Here is a 22835-nt window from a genome sequence, read left to right on the forward strand (position 1 = left end):
AAACAGTTAACACACTGTTTGCTGTTAAGTCTCATAAATGGGAACAAAAGGTCTGACCCAAGTCATGAAAAACAAAAAAGCCCAAAAGTCTAAGTTCTAGATCCGCAATGCTGTCCGCGTACTTTACAACACATTTAGTGAGTGTATATTTTCAGCAACCAAAGTGGAAATAAAAAGCTTGTTTCTCTTATAGCCGGCTCACTCAGCCTCACTTCTGCACTCTCTAAATGCCACCCTGGATGCCCCCCTGCTGCGACGACTGTGTGCCCCTGCTGGCACAACGCCCAGACGCCCTGGCGATTTATAAACTGGGGGCGATGGCGGCCGTGCCCACGCGTCTTTGACTCCGCTGAAGACGTGTTCCTATTCATTAAGGCAGCACAAATGACAGAGAGCCCTCTCGCACTCTGCAGCACCGGAGCAAATAAACAAGACGTGAAATTCTGGGCTGTTGTTTGGGCAACGCCAATTTGTGGCAGTTAATACTGCATTTAACTTCAGGTGTCCTCTGCTTCTCTCTCTCTCTCTCTCTCTCTCTCTTCCATCTATGTGGACGTTTCTTTTTGTCTCACAAAGAAGCAACATGGTTGCTAAATGAGTGTTTTCCAGTGGCTGCATACTTCCCTGACAGATTTATGTTGGCAGGGAGTTACTGGTGTGCTTTCAGCTCTTTGCTCTGTCATGAGCTGTGTGCCTTGGATTGGTTTCCTCAAGCACTAAAATATGATTTTTATAATCTTCAGCAGGTGATGCATTTGGAATCCTGGCATGATGATGATCTTATAATTTTCACGGGCTTGCTCTGCTCCGCAGGTGCCGCCAACACAATATAACAACTATTATATTTGTGTACTTTGTTTACTCGGGAGCGCTCCTGTTCAGTGAACTCGTGCGTGGTGTCACTGGTTTTTATGAGATTTTCAATGAAATGTACTGAAATATACAATTCAGTTGGCATGAGAGGTAAAGCCTAAAATGTCTGCAGCTTTGAAGAGCAAGATGTGTCATTATTTCATTCATAAAGCTAAAAACGAGCTTCAGGGAAGTATTAGCTCCATAAACCATTCATGGCCTCTTTATGATCCTCTTAATTACATATTGGGAGATAGTTGTTGTATTTTATTAAAACTAGCAGCACATAATACAACTTGGAATAATTAGTCCGCTGTTCTGTGCGGCACGTAGCAGAAGCCAGTAACTCACGGAGATGATATGGCTCCATAACCTATAAGCACTGTAGTTTTAGACGAGCATTAAAAAGCATAATGGCGGCTTTGTGATTAGTGATGCTGCTGAGATCTGTGATGCAGCAGAGCGACCTCGCCGCGGTGAAATGACCTGGCCTGGATCCAGTTTAGCGGCCCTGCCTTTGCTGACAGCAGTCATTTGATACTGGGGACAGAGGACAGGACAGATCCTCTGTGCTACTGTATATGTATACCTGTGCGTGTTGTGTGTGTGTGTGTGTGGTGTGTGTGTGTGTGTGTGTGTGTGTGTGTGTGTGTGTGTGTGTGTGTGTGTGTGTGTGTGTGTGTGTGTGTGTGTGTGTGTGTGTGTGTGTGTGTGTGTGTGTGTGTGTGTGTGTGTGTGTGTGTGTGTGTGTGTGTGTGTGTGTGTGTGTGTGTGTTTCTGACACCCCCTGTGATCGAGCGCAGCAGCTCTGGCCTCCAGGGACAGCCAGACAGCCGGTTGGCAGAGGAGTGTGATGAAGACGAAAAGACTAGAAGTCCTCTTCCTCCGATGCCACTCGCGTGTTTTGTCCCACCTCTCTGTTTCTGTGCCAGACTGAAAACGCTCCACAGGTGGACCATTTCAAAGCGTACTCCACCCACGGCTGCGAGAAAGCAACCTAAGATGTTCGAAACTGACAAGACCGAGGAGGTGAAATATTTTTGGCTGAGGTTGAAACGCCTTATTTTCCATTCAATCACAGGTATCAGTAAGCGCCGCTCAGCGAATTGAGGCAACGCTCCCAAGCTTGTCTTTCTTGATGGATGCTTCATCTGTGACTCTTTATCGTACCTTGTTTGAAATTTTTATGTTGGAGGTGCAAGTTGCTGCTTTTTATGGGCTCTCCTGCTGACTGAGCCAACTCCATCCCAGGCTTAGTGTTTTCCCTATAAATGATTCATAACGGCGCATTAATTGTGGCCCAGCTATCGGAGCACATCATCCTGCCTACACACAAGGTTTCTGTGGCTTATCACTCTGGCACTTTATTCAATGGTTCTATTAAGTTTCTTCATTTAAAAGCTTTGCTTTATCAGCTTCTTACTTCCGACTTGGCATCGAGTTAACTCCGCTCGGTTTTATTGATATTGCCCAAAATCACGCAGTAGCTTCACAGTGCTTTATGATGTGTACGACATACAACACTGTTTCCTCCAGCAAAGTGCTTCTCAAACTTTAAAATAATACTCAGACTGGCTAACTCCTCAAACATCCCCAAAACCTTCAGAGCCGGCAGCTTTAATAGAATTTTTTTTTGGCAAATGTCATCTGGCAGTGAATTTAAATTCAAAAAAAGCCCAAGTGGTGTGATTTACTGCATCTCGCTCCAAAATGATCACTCACACACGGACGTTATCGAAAGCGCAGAACTTAACACAGAGAGCTCTCCTGCTCTTTGTTTTTCTTTTAAATGAACTGACGGCCCTTAAAGACGGTTGTGCTAAAACTTTAAACGGAGGAATTTGTTAATTATGTATCAGTCATTATGTTGATTGAAGGCACTTCTATCATCCATACTGCGATTACTCTTGAACTTTCTGTTCTCTTTGTCAGATATTTGTAGATGAACTGGAAGTATTCGGGGGCAACTTGTCTGTCCTCGGAAGCCCCGGCGTGTTTTTCAGGGTCGTCCTGCTGATGAGGAGAAATGATCCACAAACTGAATAAAGGTGTCGGAGTGAATCTCGGGAGGTTTTGTTCTGCTCCTTTGAGAGGAAAACCTGAATCACACCTTTCACTGGTCTGCAGGGATTGTGCAGAGTGCCGTCTCTTCAACTGGATTTAATATTTATAACTCCGTTGCCCCACAATAAGAAGATCTCGGGGCCTTTCTGTCGAGTTTCCATGTTCCTCCCCGCCTGCGTGGGTCTCCTCCCACCATCCAAACACATCATGTTTGGGTTAACTGGTGACTCTAAACTGTCCGTAGGTCTGAGTGTGAGTGTACGTGGTTGTTGGTCTCTGTCTGTCTCTGTGTGTTGGCCCTGTGATGGACTGGAGACCTGACCAGGGTGGCCTGGGATTGTTGAAACGGATGGATGAATGAACTCATGGACTTTTGCTGAAGGAGTTGTCAGAACATAGATTGTGATGATGTGTTGGCTGCAGCGTCTCTTTTGGGAAAGTTTTGAAATCAGTTGGAGGAGAACCTTCAGGTGAAGGAGATGCACATATGCATTCAGACGGCGCCGCGCAGAGCTTCCTTTTAAATTAATAACCTCCTTTACTGCGTCACATATAATTTAAACCCGTCCCTCTGTTCTGCGATTCAATCTTGGTTGCCAAGTGCTTCCATTTGAAGAGTTGTTAAACAAACGGTGCGTATTACAGGCAGGTCTGTGGCAGTAAACACCGGATTATTTAATCAGACGCTGTCTATCTCCTCGCCGCCTTCCCCAAAGGCGTGAGCTCTCTGCTGTCGTCCCAGGAGAGGAGCTCGATAAAAGACAGGGGAGCTGGTTACCTGCCACCTTCTTTTCTCTCGCTCTGTCGTAGAACTGCTGTGATAAATGGGGGGCTTTATTCCTCCACTTTCAAAGATGGATTGGGAGCTTGATTCTCTGCTCTCGTTCTGTTAAATGGTCTAATACTTGCCGTCTCCCGCCCCTCTTCTCGTCGCACTTTCAGCATTTATCTCAGCGTTCTATTCTCTATTTTATGTTTATCAGCTTTTTCATCAGGAGCTGCTTTTTTTTTTTTCTGTCTGAAGCTCCTCATTTCGAAGCTCTCTCGTGGCTCTCTTTTACAAATTTTTCTGCTTTTCACAGAGCTTGGCTCCTTCAGCCTCTGCCCCAGGTGGAATTTTCATTGATTAAAAGCTCTTCTGTGTTCGTCTAACTAAGCTCGGCTCAGGAAGATGAATCACCTGCAGTTCCTTTTCTATCAGTCCACTCTCTTACGAAACCCATCCCTCACTCTGCTGGCTGTTGATCCCAAACTGAAATGAGCCCCAGAATGATTGTGTGTTGATTTAAGAGACAATGAGGTCGTCACCTTTTTTTTTCCCCCATCAGCTGTAGTGTCTGTGCAGGTTTGAGGTTTCTTGTGCTTGAGGCTGTTCTTTTTTGTTTTTTCAGCTTAAATCCCTTAACATATAGAGTCAAAGGGATACCAAAAATCAATCTTTTGAGTATAAAATATTCAAAGCCTGTATGCTTGAAAGCTGGATTTCAAAAGTCCTTTGCGGAGGATCGAGTTGTAGTCGGCTTGCATTTGCAGAAGTCACACAGGAATCTTAATAGTGACCCAAGGTCACGGTCAAAGGTGTAATCTGTATGTTTCAAGAAGTCGTACCTTCAGCATATGTTGCTGCTGGCATTGTTTCTGAGCTCATGTATGTATGAACATGCTACAGTAAGCTTCACTTCAGTGTTGGCCCGTTCGGCCCTTTTTGCTGTGAGTCCTGGTTGCCCTGACTCTGAGCCACAGTTATTGGACTGCTGGGAATCACAGTCAGCGTCCTCCACGAAGGAGCGAGCTAAAAGTATGCCAGACACCTTTCAAGTGTTTTTTTTTTTTAAGCATCAAACACAAACAAGTGTCTCTTTGTTCTGGGGCTAGTTTTTATAGTTTGGCTCCGGCCTTATAGTTCCAATAAAAACTAATCCAAAATAATGTGATATTATAGGCATATTTGTGGTGGCAGCTTGGGGACGACTCGTTCCTGTTTTCTCAACTTCAGGCTTTGCAGACCCCTCAGATCAAAACTATTTAACACCTGGGATGAGCTGCACAGTGAGCTTGGCCTTATGACCTGATGTCAATGTTGGACCTCTATAATGCTCTTTTTGGCTGTGTGAGAGCAAATCCCCACAGCTGGGCTCCAACATCTGATGGGAAGCCTGAAACCAGGGGAGTGGATGCTTGCATGCCAATGAAATTTTAAATTCAACAGTGCAGATTTTTAAGGGATTACTTAAAGTCCCGGGATATTAATGGTTAAAAGGTCAGACCGGGTCATCCATGACAGGCTTAAAAACTAACTCTCTACTTGCTTCCATGTGGAGAGAGTGCATTAGGCTGATGGGGAAAAATTCACTCAATTTTCTATTCATGACTTACACAGTGGAGAGTAAAAAAAAAAAAACCAAAAAAACAAAACTGAGCTGCGACTTCAGCAGCAGAAAAGGCTCCTGATGACCATAATGCATACAGCTCATTCCCTCTCTCTGTGAAAGTGCTGTAAATCAGCCGCACAGAGCCGAGGAAAGAGTTTTAGATTTGAATAGGACTTCTGTGGGCAACCTCCCCCCAAGGTGTGTATTTCTGAGGGTTTGTGTGGCGCTGCAATGCGCCCTTCCCCTTCACGTCCCTCTCGTTTCCTCCTCCTCCTCATCGCCCACTCTCTGCTCAGCTCAGCTCAGCTCGCTCCAGCCATTGATGGCATCTGAGCAACAGGGAAAAGACGAGCGGCGCTGTCCTTTCTCTTCCGCTCTCTGTAAGCTGCTGTCCTTTTGGCTCAATAAATAATTCCTCGCACTCGGCCCTTCCCGTCCCCGGCCCCATCCTGAGGGCCCCACGGTCTGTCGGTGTAAATATGCATGTGGCCGGCAGGTGCAAACGGTTTTTCCTTCTCCTCGCAGTGCCACATACGGTTCGTCCTCCTCAGAGAGAAGTAACCACTTCAAGACCGCATGAAAGAATCACTTCTGTGTTTCTGAGTGCAGCTGCTCTCCACCCACAGTCGAGAGAGAGAGAGAAATTTGGCTGGATCCATGTTTTAATGATGAAACTACTGTCAGTGTTCCTCTGCTCGGTTGTGTGGTAGAAGAGAAGTAAGAGGGAAACGCAGATCAAGTGTTTTGGATAATGAGGGACAGAGGATTGGAGTGCGCGCTATTGGGGGTATTCCCACAAAGCTTTGTTCGGCTTTCTGGATTAGAAATGGGGAAACGCAGGCTGTAGGCTGTAGGGCGATCAACGCTGACTTGCTGCATATATGGGCCCGGTTCATTAATTCAACCGCTGCGATATGAAGTCGTTGCTTCACAGCATTTTATCAAATATGCATGGATTAGAATTTGTGAGCGGTGTGTATTTAGATTAACTTTGCATCATTAATGTACACAGTCTGTAGCTACAAGAAATGCTGATTTCATAAGTTGTACATCACCACAGGTGCGGCCTTCACATGACAGTTCGTGAGCCACAAACAGGTCCTTTGTAGTCAGCAGCGCTTTTGTTAAAGACGAAGAGGAGCGCTTTGATGAGACGTTTCTTTGTACGGCCCTTTTTGTGGTTTTTGCTTCTTGGCCCTGAGAGATCAGTGCACTGCAGCTAACAGCGGAAATACATAACAACTAAATACAGAATCACACTGCAAGTCGCACAGACAACAACAAAATCTTTGCCAGGGGACACACACGCACGCACACACAAAAGTAACAAACCCAAGCTTTTAACTTCAAGGCTGTGTCTGAGATAACTCATTCCTTCACTACACTCACCATGTACAGGACTGTAATCTGAGGTCATTTTAAATTGGTCAAACACATAATGCATGATGGGATATATTGCTTGTATAGTGATCGTAGGTTGTGTAAGAATTTTGGACAGAACTACAAAATTTGGGAATTGAGAAACGAACACAATCCAGTTTTGTGTGCCCTGGAAACACTTGTGTGCATTTCCACCAACTGCACATTCATCATTCATCTATACTTGCATGTATTCTTAAATTTTCAAATGTGTTGACCTGTCAGAGCCAGCACGCTTTCAAGAACTGGATCCAAAATGGAAGCAGTCACTGCAAGCTCAAACTAACTTTTTGGAACCCAAATGACGAACAAATAAGACCAAAAAAAACAAAAAAAAAACAAACACAAAAATCAAGAACCCAGCAAGTTCCATATTTGCTTCAGTTAAATGACCTTCCTCTTTTATATTCTGCAATCTGAAACTAAAAGCAGACCGAAGATAAACCATTGGATGAGAAAAAGGAGACTGGCTCAGACGCAGAGCTTAACAAATTTGGATACTTTACCCACTTGGACTTGAATCCAGGATGGACCCATCTGAACTCGGCACTTGTGATCTCGTGTATCAGCTTTGGTATCTGTGTTGTTGGTGTGAAAAAAAGAAAAGAAAAACAAAGCAAGTATTCATTTTTCTGCAGTCAGTGAAGGAAACTTGTTATGAACGTCTCCGCTCCGTCGATGGTAAGTTCTAGTTTGTTTCTCGCTCTCGTACAGTTCATGACCAAGCCTGACGGCACCATTATGCAAATTACTGTTAAAATATATGCAGTTTGAACGTAGAGCACATTATAGATGTAAATGTAGTCACTCGTTTAAAGCGCACTCAAGAGTCACATCATGTTTGCTCTTTTATCTAATTAGGGTTAAAGCAAAATAAGTTAAACCAATTATTGCAACACGCTGAAAAGGACTGATGATTTTAGTGTTTCAGACAAATGTGATTAATTTATTCGGTGACACACTTCATCACCCTCACAATGGGATTTCACACTTGAGCACAGCAGTGTATCACATGTTCCTCATGTTTGTGTCAAGTGCTGTAAAATGGATCCAGGTCTCATTCAGCCTGCCTTGGCAAGACTGGCACAGCCATTTGGCTGCTGCACAATTCTGATGCGCGGATCAATATTCAGCTCGATAAGTATAATGTTGGTCTGCAGCCAAGGTCGCTGCTGCCGGCGGCCGCCTGCAGACAATGCAATCCCCCCCGCTGTGCACTTCACTCTGCACCAACACAACGCGCTGTAATTGCAACGACCACACTGTCCACACAGAGACGCACGGACGTGAGCAGCCTTTCCACACAGAGGGCACAAAGAGAGAACGCTTCAGGTGCAGATGTCTTCATTGGAAAATGTGGTGGGGCTGTGTGCGCTCGTGTTGCACAGTGATCTTCAGCCCCAGGATGGCGGCATGCGTTGTCGGAAAGACTCTGTCCCACAGCAGACATGTTGTCCAGTCAAAGTCACTGAAGACGTACCTGCAGGCACATGATGGGATTGCACAGCGAGGCAGAACAGACCGACCCCCCCCCCCCCCCCCCATCTTTCCATCTTCTTCAGCTCATTTCCCTCATTTTGTTCATGTAACAAAATTCTGTTGATGGTTAAATCCTGATTGTTGGTGGAAGCTATGTGATAAACTTTACTTTATTAGGATTGTGATTATAAATGTCTTAATCTTTCAGTTTTGGCTTGGCATTAAGTTGGTTTGAGGCGGATACTATACATTATGTGTGTGTTAGACACAATAATCTTTTCTGTTTTTCAAATTTGGGCAAAAATTTTTTTGACACAAAGTTGGTGGGTCAGAGTGACATTGTAGGAAAATCTACATTAGGAAAGCTCAATTCCAGTCAAATTACAGGTAAAGCTGTTATAGAATATTAATAATGAATGGTATCAGTGTCTAGCTTTCTCACGTCCTATCACTGTCGAACACAGATTGATCTCCTCCACGTGTTAGCTTGTTCTTGTTAGCACCTTTCATGGAGCTCCGGACTGCCAGCTGTGTCAGTCCAGAGCGATGAGACAAAGCTCCTGCAGCGGAAATCATAACGAAGCTCACAGATCTTTTTTTTTTTTTTTTTTTTTCCCCCCCACTGGAGACACGAGGTGGAGTTACCATCAAAGATGTCATTTGGACCTTAGAGACATGAAAGAAGGCCTGGAACTGATGTAAGGACGACACCAAGCCGCGTCAGTCTTGTAAAGGAACGAAGGATGTCTCGAGCCACATCTAAGATCATTGTAGGATCTGTTTTTGTTTGCTAACACACTTTATCACTTCACTGTTGATATAAGACGTACGCAGTCAGAATGATCATTTGAAAGAAATGTGCAAAATTTTAAAAGAGATGATTTTCCGATCATAGATTTGCACTGAAATTTGAATCATGCTTGAAACGTGCTTCTCATCTCATACAAATGCAGTTGATTAAATCGACGACCAAAAAAAAAGAAAAAAGAATCAGAAGATCAGAGCAGAAACAACAAAGATGCGTTCTTTTCTATCTCAAACATGAAATGGCACCTGTATGATTAACATTCAGCGTTCAGTGCACCTTTGACCTAATGCAAGCACGTTCTGAGGATCGGTGCATTTACATAGCACCGTTAGCGCCCCTTCATTTCTCTCAGCCACTTGGTCAGCGTTGCAGTTAGTAACATTAAAGAAAACACTCATGCTTTAGCGGCCCAGGGCTTCTATAATGGAGGTGCCACTTAATTACGCCAGAGGGCCATTTGAGCGAAGAGGGCAATCGAATAGTAATACAAACGACGCAAAGCCTGAAATTGGTTTTCATGAAGATGGAAATACAGGAACACACGCATCCATATAAAACTTAGAGCGGGCAGTTATGCGTTTGTTGGCATTAGTGATGCTTTTAGTCCCTCTGTGGTATTTAAGCCCAGTCCTTGTTTACATCTCAGCTGTAACCTTTAAGCCATTCGTCACCTCTCTGGTAATAACAAAAGCGACCTCTCCACTAACCCAGAGACATCGTCTCTGAGAATTTGGAGCGCAGGGGGTCAGAGGTCGTGCCGTGTGCGATGATGGAAAGCCAAGGACATACGACACCGGGGCTGGAAACCCTGTCACGCTGCCACTGCCTCGGCGGCGGGCGCGAAGGGTGGAATGGAGCAGAATAACAAGGGTAACGGATGACTTTGCCTGTCAACGTGATGCCATGGTTTCAGGTTGTGCAAGTTAAAACGCCTTGTCTGTGAGAGGCGACCTTTTGAGAAATGCCGTGCATGTGTGTGAACTCGTCTGTGTGGCTGCGGCCGTTTGTCTGCGTCCACCACCACGGGCCTTCTTGAATGAGTTTAGATTATTCCGCCGCTGTCTCGCTCTCTCTCACTCCGTCATTCAAGTCCATAAAAAAACATCCAGGCAACAGAGTCCAAACAAAATAAAACATTCAGGAGTATTTAAGAATTAATCGAGTACAATGCAGAGTTCTGATTTGTGCCTCCGACGCATGACAGGGACAGCTGAGGCTCATGGGTATTTCAAAGTGATCTTAATTACATAGATTTGAAAATTTAAATTGATACTAAGCTATTATCAGTTAATCTGGGCTTGACTGCCTCTTTCCTTTAAATCAGGAAGGCTTTGTCTTTGAATGGGTTTTTAATGTGCATTAATAATTTTATAAGCTAACTCAATAGCGATGTCCATCTATGATCTTTTTTTTTTTTTCTTTTATGTTTAATTTGCTCTGAATTTCTCCCGAGGCTGTAAAATCTAAAAATCCAGGGTAAATATTCGGGGAGAGTGCTCGGGCTTGTAAAAGTTGAAGTGAAGGTCATTGTTTTCCAGATTTGTTGACAGAATGTATTTCTGGATAATTGCTGTATAATTGTCATGTATCCGTGGTTTGGCATGTTCTCCGAGGTGTTTCGCATGTCAGCGTGCAGGCTCTCAAAGTCTCATTTGCTAATTTCTTCGTTGATGGCTTTGAGAATACAACCAGATCTCTGGAGCAACGTTGACCTATTGAGGCAGAAAAAAAAAAAAAAGAGAAAGAAAGCGACAGCAATGGGAGTAATTTAGAAACGGTGTCGTTACACGGTTTATTTGGCAGGCTCATTGTTTACTGAGCTGAGTCTGACCGTGCAGGGAAGCTGCACCGCTGAGCAGTGTGTGCGCTCTCTGCTGCTCATGGAAATGTGGAAATTTGCTGTTGACATTGGTACATGGAAATTTTTAACAACATAGAAAACACAAACAACACTCTGTCATGAATTAGTTCGTTTTTTTTTTTTCTTTTTTCTTTTTTCTTCCCCCGAGTTGTGTTTGAGTGCTGTGTACATTTGTAAAGCCTGTTGTTGTTGTTGTTGTTGTTGTTTCACATTTCCTGCCCGTTCTGAGTCCGACCCTTTTATACACACCGTTTGTTGCATGAGCTGCACGTTTAATCAGTAGCAGGAGGCCAATTTCAAATGGCACCATCATGTCCTCATGTCATGTAGGACAGAAATGGACAAAAAAAAAAAAAACAACACACAGATTTCATTGCGAATTTTTGGACAACTGTAATTAAACTATAGCCAACATCAAAGATTAGCGTTCCCATTTAGCTGATATTTCAGATAACTTATCGCCGTTTCGACAGTTTCTTTTATAGTGAATGTTAGAGGCAGTTTTAAAAGTTGCTGTTACAAAAAGATCAAACCGCAGGGACCAGCTACAAAACCAATCCTTTTTTTTTTTTTTACTCAAGGACTCTGCTGGTTTGTTCCCCTCCTTTAGTTCTACTACTTTATGCTCTTTTCCACAACAGCAAGCTGAGTTCTAACGGAGGGCTGCTGCCGATGTCATGTAGTGTGTCCTTGTTGCACTAAAACCCGTGTCTGCTGTGCGTCACATTGAGTGCCTTCAGACAAAAAACAGCCAGCCTGAGCACGCCTGCTTCTGTCTGCTGTAAAGTGGAACGTCGCAGGCAGTAATTCACTTCTAATTAGACGTATTTCTTGCGCTGGCCTGAAGGAGGAACTTCACAAGTATCTCGACTGAAAGTGTGTTCCTGCGCGCGTTTGTGAAAGGCACAAACTGCATGAGTTGTTGAGTTGTGACCTCTTGCTGAGTCTTAACTTGCCTCTTCACCTCCTTCCCGCTAAGTCTGCATTAAAACTGTCTGATTCACTTACCGGTAACTGCAGCTTAATCAGGAAAATGTCATTCTGATGCCAACCGTCGATAACGAGCTCTTATGGACAGTAACGAAAGACGCGCGCTGCTGCAGGAGTTTCAGCAGAGTGAAGGAAAGTGTCACATTGCAGCACAAAAACCTTTTCCTGTGCTTTGTCTGCCTCACAGCGATATCAGAAGGACTGACCAGCCCAAGTTCACCAAACACCAAGAGAACACGCGCACACACACACACACACACACAGCCATCTGTCTGCTCGCCTGTTTGGCAGCCAAGCAGATGACTTTCAAGGACTCATTCAGGATTGGAAAAGTGCAGTTAGGTGTGTGTGTGTGTGTGTGCTCTCGAACTATCTGATGAGAAAGAAAATGCATAAGGCACCTGATGACTCTGAAATAAGAAGAAGCAGAGGCTCAAATATTCAGCCTTGTTATATTGTGAGAAATATGACTCTTGTTTTAGCGTGATTAACTTTTCAGAGCAGTGAAAAAAGTGTGTTTTTATACACAAGTAAGCTAAACTTGCAGGGCAGCTGGATTTCACTCTTCACTTGTGGCTGAATCGCATTGGTTCAGACCAGTCAGGGTCATATGAAGGAAGAGCTCGTGGTAAGAAGCAGCTGTTGTGCCTTTTATGCACATATTTTCCCAACAAAAAAAAAATACGGCAAGAAATTGTGGACACACATGCCACCGGGCTCGAACGGCAGCTTGTTGGGCTGCGTTTGCTCCTCTGCACTCATCACATCACATGTAAAACAGATGGTTCATCCAGTCACCTGCCAAATATTTCTTCTTCTTCTTTTTTTTTTGAAGTTTCTGCCCTTTTCCAGTTTCTAATGAAGCCTTACCACATGGTTCTCTCTAACAAACCATCTGGTGCGTGAGGTCTCGACCAAACCTCATCAGCAAATGCATTTTGTAGGGAACATTTCGTAATTCGGCAGCAAGAAGAACGAGGACATGTTCATCTACATATTTGGCAAGTTGCAAATGTGTTGATGATGAACACGAGTGTGATGTTCCGATGGGTGAACGGAACAGGACAAAGACTCGCAGCTTGAAGCTAAAAGTCGGGGAATGGAGGCGGAGCTGACTACAGAGGGATGGAGGAGCTGACCCTGAGCTGGGTGATGTCGAGAAGTGATCCTGGAGCTAAGGGAGACACGGATGAGCTCGGAGCAGGGGGAAAAAAAAAAAAAAAAAGAGCTTAGGTGCGACCTTGAACATCATCCTTCTGACCAGCGAGACTAAGATCTGGGGAAGGATGAGGAGATGGATGGCAGGTGTGCTGCTAGATTGGCAATTAGGACGCGAGGACAGCGTGACAAGCACAAGTATGCAGCCCATTTCGTGTTTATGCCATTACTTTTCAGTATATACGATTACACCAACCACAAGAGCCTGTTTCTGTGACTTCCAGGATGCAGCGTGCAGCAGTTGGGTCAGTCTGAAGATCCCAGCTGAGCTAAACGTCCACCATAAGGCTATCCGCTATAATTGCATGCTAACATGGTGTTAGCATTTAGCTGTTGTGCAGTACAGTATGACAGCTGCAGACTCTTGGCTCGATGATTTCGTTTTTTGTTAGTTGTTGTCAGTGTTTGTTGTCGCTGCTGTTATCCAGCAGGAAATAACAGCCAGTTCCATCAACATTATTAGTCAAAACAGATTAAATCATGTTTTGAGTTTTACTTTTACAGTTGTCGTAAACCGTCTTTGTGCGGCTTTTGTTGTGGCGCTGGCGCGGCCCTCTGCGGCCGGGGTGGTTTCTTTTTCCTTCCAGCTGTGGAAACGGGTGTCAGACTGATCTGATTCAGCTCGAACTGTCTGAAATGCAGGCAGTTATCCAGAAATCTGTCATCTGATATTATAAAAACTCGTTTTGTGCATTGTGCTTGTTGAACCACATCTCTGCAGCGTGTCCCGCAACAGGATGTCAGATTCCTGTCAGTTATCTGGTCAACACGTTTTTATTGGAATCTGAGCAGGTTTTAATCACAGACTTTCTGTGGCCGGCCGTCTGGGCCAACAACGTCACTGCTTGACATTGTGTGTGCGTGTGAGTGAAAGAAAGTAAGACACAGACTAAGGTCACAGACTAAGTAGTTTGAGAGTTCTGGTGAATAAAGCCTGATCCCACACTGACACTGGAGATTATGGGGTGTTTTGTTGTTGTTGTTGTTGTTGCTGTTGTTGTTGTTGTTTGAGCGGATACTTCCTGCTGCTCAGCTCAGCTCCACAGAAAATCCTCTTTACTGAATATGTCTACCTGTCTTTGTGGCTCTCAGCACTGAGCTGTCAGAGGAAAAAAAAGATTAACTGGATGTTTAAGTTCTGGATAATAAGCAACAAGTAAAAAAAAAAAAAAATGGCCACAAATTTTGTCTTCCACTTTCTGGATTTGCAGATTTTCTCTTGTTTCTAATTTGTTCGTGGACTCTTGGGCAGACAAAGGAAAAAAAAAAAAAAAAAATAAATATTTGAATAAGTAGTTGAGCAAATAAGTTTGCTGAGGACTAATCTGCATAAATCAATAGTGAAATTATGAGCCCAAAAATACAGCCTGAGGTTTCGGCTCAGAAAAGCTCTGCAGTCATTTGAGTGTACATCTGAGAGGAACTGATCGATCTCCATGATCAATCCCTGTGTTATTCTGAGCAGCTCTGTGTGGAATCGGAGGAAACGCCAGCTGTTATCACGGTAGTTGACGCCACGAGAGGTAATGGCAAGCCTAAACCGCTCTTTCAGGTTACCGTAGAAACCAGCCGGGGCCATTTTTTCCAATTTGCTCTGAGGCGCTGAGATTAAAAAAAAAATAAGCACGCATGTCAAAGTGCTCTCCGCATATTAGCAGCTGTGTTTGATTCGACACGACGACACATCCGCTCACCGCATTTACAGCCTCACTGTCAATGCAACACAAGGCCTCCACATAGCTGCACAGTTCAATGTGTTTGACCCGTCTGGATCTGCTGTTTTAATATAAAGGCATCTCCAAGGTCCCTTTTTTTTTTTTTTCCCCTCCCCCCCTTCTTCCCCCCCAACACACCAAATCCCAAGAAGTCTCCGCTTAAATGCCATTCCCGCTCCGCCTTCTCCGCTCCATTGAAAACTTGGCGGTTTGTTTACGAGCGGGGCAGCACCTCTTTGTGGTTCTGCACACTGCTTATGAGGAGGAGGAGGCACGCAGCATGTGAAGGACTCACCCCTCCCCCCCCCCCCCCCCCCCCTCTGCTTTCTCTCCCTCTTCCTTCTTCCAGGATCAGTTTGAAAAAGACAGACGGCCCCCTCAGCCCCGTCCCCACACCCCCAGTGATGCTCAGCTGGTGAGTACACTCTCCTCTTCTTCACGGAAAACCTTTCACTCCTCTCTTCCATCAGTTTCTTTTACCTTCATTTGTTGCATCATTCGGGTTTATTTTATTTTATTTTTTTCCTGTCTTCTCAAATTTACCAGCAAACGCTTGTCTTGTGATACTTTCTCACTCATTCTTCACAAAAAAAAAACAACAAAAAAACAAACAAGTCTTTCTCAGACAGGCCACGGTGGTAAAAGTGAGGTGACCTTTTCTTGGTGAAAGCCCGTTTTATTCTGACTGGCTGACGTGATTTGATGATTTGAAAGGCAGTGGAGACGGTCGGGTGGGGGGGCGGGGGCTTCATTAAGGAATAAGTTTTACGGCTCCCTCCCTCCGCCCTCTCTCGCTCTCCCTCTGAATGTGAAGCAGTGTATCACTCCACTGCAGACGGCCTCGAGCTGAGCTGACACTTTACGCTGAAATCATTGTCCGGATGAGATGTGCCACAACTGCACAACTACCTCGTGGCATCGCCTTCACCACAGCAGACCGGATTCACTGTCGGCGTGTTTACATGCCGGCTATTAATTTGATTCTGAGCACTATAAGGCTCCCCTTTCCATTCTTACATTTAGGGGAAGAGAGTGTGAGAGTGATGGCACACGTACATCCAGGGATGTTTCAATCACAGTTGGCACCTCAAACATCTTCCCAAATCAGTTTCACCTGAAAACGCCTTCACTTTTCAGGATTTAATATTCTCATTCATCCGCAATGCTGTAAATAGCAACAAAAGGTACGTGAGCTTATATAAAAACAAAGACAACCAGATATTGGTTCAGGTTATTTCCCTTCGATCTCGAGGAAGAAAAGCTGAATTCTCTTAGTCTGGATAGAGTTTAGCTTTCTGCTATATTTTTTGCACATGCTGCTAAATGTCATGGAGAGAGAGTTTGGCAGTTTTTTGATTAAACTCCACAAAATAAATGAAACAACATCTTTGATTTCAAAACTTCAAAAGAGGACATTGAGGTCAACAATGATGGTTTTCCAGGAGCTTGATAAAGTCCTGCCACAATAAAAATGAGTATCAGCAGTCAGCTATGGGCTAATTGTTTCAAAAATAATGATTACGTATCTTCCTTTGCTGTTAATTAGTGATCATGTGAATAAACGATGTGAGATTGTGGAGCGGACATATTGCCAGAAGCCCCCCTCCCCCCCCGCCTCAAACTCCCAAAAACAAGATCATCTGACATTATAATCCCGTCAAATGAACCTTCCATTTGTCTGCCACAGAGCAGCAGGTGCCACTTATCAGAGATATTGGTAACGACACGAAGACCGATGTTCTGAAAAGAGACCTTCAGGGATCATCGCCTGATAAATCTGGATCCTGTTCCGTCCGGGCCTGGAACAACGCTCAAGATGAGACTTCAACCAACAAACCTTTAGCGCCAAACACAGAAACCTTGAAGAGCAGCACGGGGCAATTCATCATGAAAATCCCAGACCAATTCTGTTCCAATCTCTCCTACTTGTCTTCCTGAGTTTTTAATATCCCAGAAGTGCTCGGCACTTGCCTCCTTCTCAACTCAATTTGCGGCCTAAACGCCTTCCTCTAATACGCGCCGTCGGAGCTCCCGCTCTGGTCGCTCTGATGAAGGAGCTCCTCTGTGTTTGCCTTGGTTTTGCTCCTCTCCTCTGGGAGGAGATCAGGGAGCTCCAGTCGTGGCTGGCATGTTGTCTCATCCAGCCCCGCTGCTGTTTGCTGATATTTAGTTCAGGGCCACAATAAGCCGGAAGAAAACAAGCTCCTTTTAGGTCAGTCAGAGAGAGAAGGGGGTGGACTGTGAGGCAGAAAGAGACCTCGAAAAAGACAAAAAAAGGAAAGAAAGAAGGGGGGGACAGGGGACTCATCCCTGGATAGAGATTCTCTTTAAAGCTTTCTGTTTGTGGCCCCTAGGGCCGAATTAAGGGAGCATCATTATCCCTGGCAAATTACCACGCTGCCTTTGTGGTCCAGACATGGTACATTAGGGTGCCTTAAAACGTGGCCGAGCCGTGCCCATTCAGCTCACAAAGAGAGGGGCCGCTGGCAGATCCTTGGCCTACTTCACAGAGGAGGCATTCACACCACATGGGGGGGTGTGTGTGTGTGTGTGTGTGTGGGGGGTGACGGTGATGAAGGGGGTTCTCCTGAGATGAGTAAAACAATCACTCGGGCCAGAACCGATGTGACGTAATCCTCAAACACATGCCAGCTGGTGAGGTCGTCTCTTGGCTTCATCCTGAGTTTGTTCGGCCGTGAAAATGCCGGATCTGATAAGGAGACTCGTGTTTCCACGTCAGCTGTGTCAGATGAGGTGCTTTCTCACACGAACGAGGGTCACGACCCCTCTGTGTCGCTGTCTAACGCAAAAAGTCCGATCGACTTCCAGCGCTGACGTATGCTGATGGTTTTTAAAGTCACAGTGGAATTTTCCTCATTAAATCGTGACACACATTCAGGCACTGTCTACCTCAAACATCTCAGCCGCCGTTAATAAATGCAGCGTTTAAGTCATTTAAAAAACCAGTCAGCAAAGTTTCCTATCCAGATTTGGTGTTGTGGTTTACTTGTATCGTTGAAAAGTGTATCCGTTGCATTGAAAAGTGACGCAAAGCTGTTGCTGGGACCTTCGTGTATCCAACAGTTAACCAAAGCAGGATTAAAATGTTGTCTTTGACTGCTGATGAGCAGCGAGGATACAAAATCATCAGCTTGTTTCCAAATTGGAGCGTTTTTTGTTTTGTTTTTTTTTAAACTATGAGCAGCTGTCAGATCTGTGTCTTATCTCTTTCGGCCAACCGTCTCTTGTGGATTCTCACGTGCAGGTGTGCACAGTTTGTTTTGTGCGTTGGCTGAGGACGGCGCCGCAGCAGCAGCAGCCACAGAGCGGCCTGCAGGAAGGTGGTCGGGGCAGATTGCAGCACGAGGATGAATGAATCGCTGAATTGACAAACCGACAGACTCAATTGTTTTGTTTTGTTTTTTTTTTTTGCAACAAATGTCTTGCTGTGGTTAGTTTTGCTGATTTCAGTGATTTAGCTGATTGACAGAAAGTCTACTTATCACACTTTAAAATAATCTATCAAAATGGATCATTATGACTGATAACGCACCTGTAAAATACCTCTGGACACATTTATTTATTGAATTGAAAAAGACAAAATCAAATCATGTTACCAGATCATTGAACTTTGACTTTATAAAGTGTTTTGAAGCACCAAACTAAACTCAAAGGTCCGTTGATCCCCTGAGCTGGTTATTTTTCTCAATTATTTTCCTGCTCTAAAACATATTAAGAATAATGATCTTGTTTTAAGGGAAGCCAGCTGGCGACGCGTCGGTAGACCTGGTCAGTGTTTCACAGCTTGAGATGGTTGGATGAATCCTGGAGGATCTCTGAAAGTGTAGGAACTGAACTGAGATGGGAAGGCGGACCCGCTGAGTCTGTGTAAAGGATTTTAGCTGTTGATGAATGCTTCAAAATATGTATGTGCAAATTGTAGATGGAATCGGCTTCAAGCTTTGGTGGAAATTTAGTTGTGCTTTTCAAGCATCAGCTGGTAGCTCAGACTCAATATAGAGTGATCAGAGTTGATAGTCCGGGCCCGAAACTGTTGAATCAAGTTTTCACCAAACACTCATAAATACAGAAAGTGCCACGAGCTGTAATGTCAAACTCTTCAAAGAAAACCAAATTAGAGAGCCACTGAAGGTTGCTGTAAAACTCCTAGTGTGTGAAATGTTTGTTGTTGGCAAGGAGCCTTTATTTATCATCTAATCAACTGGAAGTTCTACCTTTGCAATTGATGTCTCACTCATTTCATTTTTCTTTTCACTCTGCCTTCCGTGGGAGATTTCATTACTCTCCAACGTTGTTTCCTGATTTTATGAACTCAATCCTTCTGCTGAAGTAGATGAAAGAAGGGAGGAGGCTTTTGTCCAGGAGGCTGTGCTGGAAACCCTGAGCCCGTAAATCCTGTGCTGATCTGTGGATCATTAAGCTGTGAGCCCTGAGTCCTTCGGTTCTTTATTACCAGGCCTGGATCCTCGGTCGTAATGGAGGCTAACTGGCTAATGATTAGCTGTCCTCTGCAGCCACTCCAGAACCGGCCGTCGCTGCTGCCCGTCTGAATCGGAGGAGGCTTTGAAAACGTCTAAGTCTGCCTTCAAATGCTTTCTCTTTTTCTCGGGCTGAATTACTGTCTTCCTTAAACCGTCCAGAGTTGGGATGGAATGGATTCTGATTGCATTAAGCGATGATTCCGAACACTTTATTAGGAACGCCACACTAATACTGGGCAGTTCCTCCCTTTGTGCTTAAAAGCCTCAGCTCTTTGGAGCATGGATTGCACAAGTTGATGGAAACACTACTTTCAAGTTTACATTTAAATTTACTGTTGCTCATTTGGCAGATGCTTTTATCCAAATTGAATTACAAGCGAGGGACAAGAATCTATTCACATCTATTCACTAAGTGCAAGGAAATTTAAAGACATGCACCCCAAGTTAGGTTAACTTTAGAGTTTTCGAGTTTTGGCTCCATGTTGATGCGACTGCGTCACGCCATTTCTCCAGACCTGCCAGCGCTGTGTTCAAGCTGCCAGTCGCCTGTTCGGTTTCACTGGATCCAGATGTGGTGGCTGGAGGGAGCAGTGAAGTTCACTGGACTCACTGTCATGTTCATAAAACCAGTGTGAGACTCCGTTTGTGACACGAAGTGGCCTTAAAATGACGATAAACTGCAGCCAGCACTGTCTTTGGCATTCAAACCCACGACTGATTTGTATTGAGGGACTTACAGTTCCAGGAAATACTCCCACTCCATCCCACCAGCAGCAGCTGCAGCCTGGACTGTTGACACGAGGCTGCTTGTGTCCACGGATTCATGCTGCTGATGCCAAGTTCAGGCCCCGCCATCTGCTGCCTCAGCAGAAATCTGCATCCTTTGCATCAGGCTCGACTTCTCCAGTCTTGAGTTGTCCGGTTTTGATGAATCCGCGTCCTCGGCAGGCTCACATTTCTGTTCTTGGCTCAGACGAGCGGTGCTGCAGTCCATCTGACACAAAGTTCAACGGCTGGCTTCTCCCCGCTCACTGCAGCTGTGAATGGTGATTATCTGAGTTACCTTCACCTCTCTGTCTGCCCGATCTCCCGATCTCTCTGGGTGTTTTTTATTTTTTTTTAAATGTATTTCTCTGCTGTTATGAATGACATGAAAAAGCTGCTGTGTGTGGAGGTTCCTAATAAAGTGTTCAGTCTGCTCAGGCTTAAAGCTTCTTGTGGCCCTGAAAAGTCGTAAAGCTGCTCATGTAACGAGTCCACAATAGATGGAAGAGCGCCTTGAGCACACGTGCTCGTGAATTTGACAGGCAATATTTCCCCCCCTTAGTGCCGCGGCCCAACAGATTGCCTTCTCTCTAAACAGTCTGTGGTTTATAGAGCTGGAAAGATTGGCTTCTGTGAAAATCAGGACTGCGATGCACTGTTTTGGGTAATGAAACCTTTTCTTCCTCGAATAAAAGTCCTTGATAACATAACGTTTGGTTGTTCTGGAGCAAAGCAAGTCCTGTGATAGACTGTGGCCTTTGAAGGAGGTAGAGAAAATAACTTTAATCGCAGTCTGTCCATTTAGAAATGTGTCTTTTGAACCCAGCCGAATTTGAAGTGAGAATATATAAGGGGAGCGCTGGTTGTAATTGTGTTCATGTATCAAACGTCCTACCAGAGCTTCAGTTTGAGCTGATCTAGAGTTCTTCTCCGGTGTAGCATCGCCACTTTCTGAGCTGTAACGCCTCCAACAGCGAGCCGATGGGATCTTCTGAGAACGGCTTTGCTCAACCATGATGGGAGGTCCACCTTTGATATTGGAGCCGAGAAATTGTCTAAATTAACTTTCTTTGACTGTCTCAACAGGACCCACGACAACAGCAGCATGACTAAAGTTAGTTAATCAAACACTTAATTGAAGTTTGTGAGGAAATACTGTGAATAAAAGACATTTGGATACATTTCTGCTGAGAGGATTTTCTTTTTTTTTTTTTTTTTTTTTAGCTTATTTGAGTTTAATGCAAATTTGTGCTTTTTGAAACAAATTGACCCAACTGCACTTAATTGGTCTCTGATAGGAATCAGTAAAAATGCAATGTGCTCGCCGGCCACTCTGACCTCAGCGCCCTCATCTCCGCCTTCCAACGTGGAGCGTAGCTAACTTAGACTGCAGTCCGAACTAATCAAACCCAGCTCTTCTGGGCTGCACATGCCTTGCTGCTGCTGTCACCGTTCCAGCCTTTTGGTTTGCGTGTGCGTCCGGTGAGCCCCTGCAGGCACAAGTCCAGCTTGAACGTGTTAACGATCTTCAATCCCGTTTAAAAGCACTCGATTTGATTTGAGCCGAGCCGTTCTCACCTGGATCCGACAACAACCGTCTCCTGTCAGATTGTGCACTCTGTGACTCTCCACAGCTGCTTGGTTGTGGCGAACGGCTGTAAACTTGCTGTTTTGCTGCTTAATCATTCAGTAAGGATTAGTGGCGCTGTGTGTTTTCTAATTATAGACCTGGACTGTGCACTCTCCTCCTCTCTGGGGTCAAATCGAGCTCACCAGGCCTTCAGCCAGCAGCTTACTCACAAGCCACACTCGACTGCTACTTTCACACATTTATTTTTCTGTCGTTAGCTTGTCATCTTTTCCAGCGAGGCTCTTTATTCTTCTTTCTATTAGTCCGCTCTTTCTTTTGTCTCCCTCGCTGCCTGTTTCCTTTTTGTCTCCGTACCTCTCTCCCCCTCTGACTTGTTCAGCCCACAACAAAGACTTTTCATTTGGATAAAATAAAACTCAATGAGGTGGCTGTCAAAATAAATCACTTCCTATATCAAGGAGGAAACAAGGAATTGCCTGAAAGAAAAGGACACCAATTCTTCTTTTTTCCACACAATCAATCAGTTCCCTTTCACATCGTTTCATTCTTGAGGAACAATAGGTTTGATTAACCCTTCTGGGAAAGCTCATTATCCATTTCCATTACAAAGGTGTTTGTAAGACACAAAAAAAATATATAGTTCAAAGGAATATATTGATGCTGATGGGTCCTGGAGGAGAATAATACCCATATGATGGCTGTCAGTCTCGGCTCAAGCATCTGGCCAGCTTTTCTGCTTTCTTTTGTGTTTTTGATCATTGTGATTGTCTAGTACATCAACTGGAAGGTTAAAAAAAAAAAAAAAAAAAAAAGTAGTGTATGCATATGCAGTATACCAGTTGACAGTTTATTTATTTCTCCTCTATTGTTCACTGACATTAAAATATTTTATTTCACTTCATACACAAATGTGTAAACTCCAAAAGAGTGGAGTTTAAATGATGCATTTATCAGTATATCTTTACTATTAGTCTCAGTTATGGTCTTTTTGTTGCTTCGTTGTTAAGCCAAATCAATTTCTTTAAGCATCATGCAGGAAATGGTTGGAATCCGTTCTTAATCACAGTACGTTATTAAGCAGGAGTCCGGATCAAATTAGAGTGTCTGTTTTCCAGTCGCTTATTTGTTGAGCTTATGATGTGGAAACATATGGTGGTTGTGAAGATAAATGAATTGAATAACCCCAAAATAATTCTTCC

At 44.4% G+C, this 22835-nt stretch overlaps 1 protein-coding gene across 4 annotated transcripts in view; it reads left to right on the plus strand.

Annotated features, from left to right (window-relative positions):
• Nucleotides 1-22835, plus strand: part of sema5ba (sema domain, seven thrombospondin repeats (type 1 and type 1-like), transmembrane domain (TM) and short cytoplasmic domain, (semaphorin) 5Ba) — a 144117-nt gene that overhangs the window by 12554 nt on the left and 108728 nt on the right. For 3 of the 4 annotated variants that reach the window (XM_029530088.1, XM_029530090.1, XM_029530091.1), the window contains exon 2: nucleotides 15128-15193. The exons of the other annotated variant lie outside the window; for it this stretch is intronic. The gene's annotated coding sequence lies outside the window, so the exon portion shown is untranslated. The remainder of the gene's footprint in view (nucleotides 1-15127; nucleotides 15194-22835) is intronic. 4 annotated transcript variants of the gene reach the window in all.

Source organism: Echeneis naucrates, chromosome 21 (assembly GCF_900963305.1).
Source record: "Echeneis naucrates chromosome 21, fEcheNa1.1, whole genome shotgun sequence".
NCBI lineage: Eukaryota > Metazoa > Chordata > Actinopteri > Carangiformes > Echeneidae > Echeneis > Echeneis naucrates.